The sequence below is a fragment of the Schistocerca cancellata genome, chromosome 2 (assembly GCF_023864275.1).
Source record: "Schistocerca cancellata isolate TAMUIC-IGC-003103 chromosome 2, iqSchCanc2.1, whole genome shotgun sequence".
NCBI classification, from domain to species: Eukaryota; Metazoa; Arthropoda; class Insecta; order Orthoptera; family Acrididae; genus Schistocerca; species Schistocerca cancellata.
Window position 1 is genome coordinate 961,353,576 of NC_064627.1, and position 3,655 is coordinate 961,357,230.

Genomic DNA, 3,655 nt, shown 5'->3' on the forward strand with positions numbered 1-3,655 from the left:
GGTATAAGTAAGGGGAAGCAATATATTCGATACCTCATCTAGAAACGCATCCTCTCGAAACCTGGACAGTAAGCTACAGCGCAATGCAGAGCGCCTCTCTTGCAGAGTCTGCCACTTCAGTTTGCTAAACATCTCCGTAACGCTATCACGCTTACCAAATAACCCTGTGATGAAAGGCGCCGCTCTTCTTTGGATCTTCTCTATCTCCTCTGTCAACCCGACCTGGTACGGATCCGACACTGATGAGCAATACCCAAGTATGGGTCGAACAAGTGTTTTGTAAGCCACCTGCTTTGTTGATGGACTACATTTTCTAAGGACTCTCCCAATGAATCTCAACCTGGCACCCGCCTTACCAACAATCAATTTTATATGAACATCCCACTTCAAATCGTTCCATACGCATACTCCCAGATATTTTACAGAAGTAGCTGCTGCAAGTGTTTGTTGTGCTATCATATAATCATACAATAAAGGATCTTTCTTTCTGTATATTCGCAGTACATTACATCTGTCTATGCCACTCCCTGCACCAAGCGCCTATCCGCTGCAGATCTTCCTGCATTTCGCTGCAATTTCCTAATGCTGCAACTTCTCTGTATACTACAGCATCATCCGCGAAAGGCCGCATGGAACTTCCAACACTATCTACATCTTTCAGATGTAGAAACACGCAATTCTGGTTTCGTTTATGTCTCACAACTCCTTCTTCAGTGCAGTACATGACGATAAAAGGATCCAGAATTTCTTGAAAGGAAATAAAATTGTTTTCACACCTTCTCTTCTATAGGATTCGGTGGTTGTGGAAAGTCTCGGAAGGGGAGGGGGGCAAGAGTGGCGGTAAAAGTAGTAAAGATTCAAATGGTTCAAATGGCTTTGAGCACTATGGGACTTAACATCTGTGGTCATCAGTCCCCTATAACTTAGAACTACTTAAACCTAACTAACCTAAGGACATCACACACATCCATGCCCGAGGCAGGATTCGAACCTGTGACCGTAGCGGTCACGTGGTTCCAGACTGAAGCGCCTAGAACCGCATGGCCACACCGGTCGGCTAAGTAGTAAAGGGTCACCAAGATTTGACGACAGTTAGAAAAATCAGGTCGACGTCGCTGTGTAGTGCTTATACAGAAATAAAGAGGCTTACCCTGGCTAGACTAGCTTGGAGAGGTGGATGAAAGCAGTTTTGCAACTGTTGACCATAAAACGAGAATAAATGGCAGGTGGATGAGAACGAGTAAGGTCGCAGTTGAAGAGCAATTCGTAACCACAGTCGGCGGCGATCCTTGTTTCAGACTCGGCTGCGCTTGCCGCGTTCGGCACAAGAGGACCAAAAGGCTGGCGGGAAGCGGGAGGAAGGGACGTGTAGGGACAACGCGATAAGCGGAAGCCAATACATTGGCAGAGCGGTACGCAGGGCGATTTATATGCAGCAGCCGGGGAGGAGGCGGCTTCAGGACTGCCGGAGGAGTCCGCCTCCAGGGCCGGGCGCCGCCGGAACAGATAGCGGCGGCACTGCAGTGGCCGCAGCGGCGGCTTGGGGGCGGCGGTGGGGGCGGCGGCGGCGGCGGCGGTAGCACAGGCCTGCGGCGATACGGCGGGATTGGCGCCCTCTGGGGCAGATAGCGCCGGGGGAAGTGCCCGGCTATAGCTTTCGCCGCCGCTTATCTGCCCTGGCGCTAATTAACATCTGCTCTTAGGGCCGAGGGGAGGGCAGCGATTAAAGTTATTAGCATGTGAGCACTCCATAAACGATTGCTAATATCGGTAAGGGACTGCCGAAATAGCCCCGACCGATTAGGCGCTCCGGCTGCGAGTGATTTGTACTGCCAGCTTAGCACGCGGCTCGACTTGTTACGGAGCACCGTGCAGAACTGGGAATATAGTTTTCGTGAGCGATTGGAATACAGGTACACTACATAGGTAGAATTGTGGACACTTGGGAATGTGAGTCTCACGGGAAGCGTGCAAGGGATAAGTCCCTGCAGTCGCGCTATCCATCTGTGTCCTCGGTGGCTCAGATGGATAGAGCGTCTGCCATGTAAGCAGGAGATCCCGGGTTCGAGTCCCGGTCGGGGCACACATTTTCAGCTGTCCACATCGAGGTATATCAACAACACCTGTCGGCAGCCGAGGGTTTCAGTTATTCATCATTTATTCCAGGGAAAAGCTGCACGCTCATCTACAGTATCTGTTGTTTCGAGAACAGTTACTGTCTTCATATATGTGGAATACATTCATTGAAATTTCTGAAGATGGCCGGGATAAAATACAGCGAGTGTAGGTTATCTAGAATACGTACAGTACCATGTTATTCGTGAACACTGTGTAACACCCCAAGAAACCCGAAAACCCAAATAAGATTGTCGTGATAATTTAAAGTAGGGAACAGTGTTATCCTGACAGGTACGACAACTTTGACAATAATATAACACCTTAAAATTTTGATGAACACCAATTTCAATAATTACTGAGTATGTCATGATATAAAGCTAGAAAGAAAGAAAGGTTATTTTTAATTAGCTATCAAACATCTCAGTAATAACTGCAAATCAGTACGACGAAAGTTAAGTCCCAAGTAATATGTTGGTGAGAGATAACATTTATTGTGAAAGAGAGTTGTAAAAGCGGCGAAAAGGTAATTCAATGCGTCTACTATGCTCGATCATGGAAAAGTTAGTCGCTTGCTAGTTTACTTGCTATGAAGTCGAGAGAGAGCACCGTTTGTTATAGTACTACAAACGGAACGCTACGAGATTATAAGAAATATTGTGTGATAGAGACGCGTGGACTTTGATCTTAGTTATTCTGACTTGAGAACTTGAATTGAAGTGATATTGTGATAGTGTACGACGAGTTAATGAACTTTAATTATTGGAGATATTATTGTTGGACTCAACCTTCATCAAAGTGAACAGTTACAACGAAGAATGGACATAGTATCGAAGACTGCAATACCTGATTAGCCTGGAGTAGGAAACATTAACACTACTGGAAGGAACTGCCCTACGTACAGAATGTTGGAGCAAAGACTAATCGCTCGAATCGATTATGGCTGAGGCCACACCTGTACTCAGGAAGCTGAAAAGAAAATCCCCGAGCAAGAGGTTGAGGGACACCTGGAGGGTGAATAAATTGAGAGTATTTATTGCGAATATCACTAAGTCACAATCTCAGACAATTGTAATGTAATACTAAGCATACAAACAGACCCCTGCGAACGACAAGAGGCTCCCTCTCCTCCCAGCTGCGAATCTAGGTCGACCAAAGATCAATATCGACCACAAAGGCATCCTGTAATAGGGAGTTCACTGAAATCTGATCGCCCAGGAACAGTTTCAACCGAACATGTCGAAAACAATGATGTGAGTAGTACAAGATCATCCTCAGACTCACCACCTCAAAGAGGAATGGGAATCGATCCCACAAGAATATATCCCAACCTGGAGTACGCACTGCAACTATCTCGTTTAGAGGAGCCGGCAGTCCTCACCGAAGCCTTAAGACATGTGGTACGTGTCGGCCACGAATATGGGAGAGACATGACCTTCCCGGTAATGGAGGCTGTGGATAGAATTCAGCTCAAGACAAAGAGTCTCCCCACCGACTTTGGGGCCCTGCGGGGCTTAGTCAAAAAGTATTCGAAAGACGT

The 3,655-nt window shown here is 46.9% G+C and overlaps 1 non-coding gene across 1 annotated transcript; it reads left to right on the top strand.

The window, feature by feature from the left end:
• The first annotated feature begins 2,009 nt into the window (after positions 1-2,009).
• Positions 2,010-2,083, top strand: Trnat-ugu (transfer RNA threonine (anticodon UGU)). The gene has a single exon. It is a non-coding gene; the product is annotated as a tRNA-Thr (tRNA).
• The last annotated feature ends 1,572 nt before the right edge of the window (positions 2,084-3,655 follow it).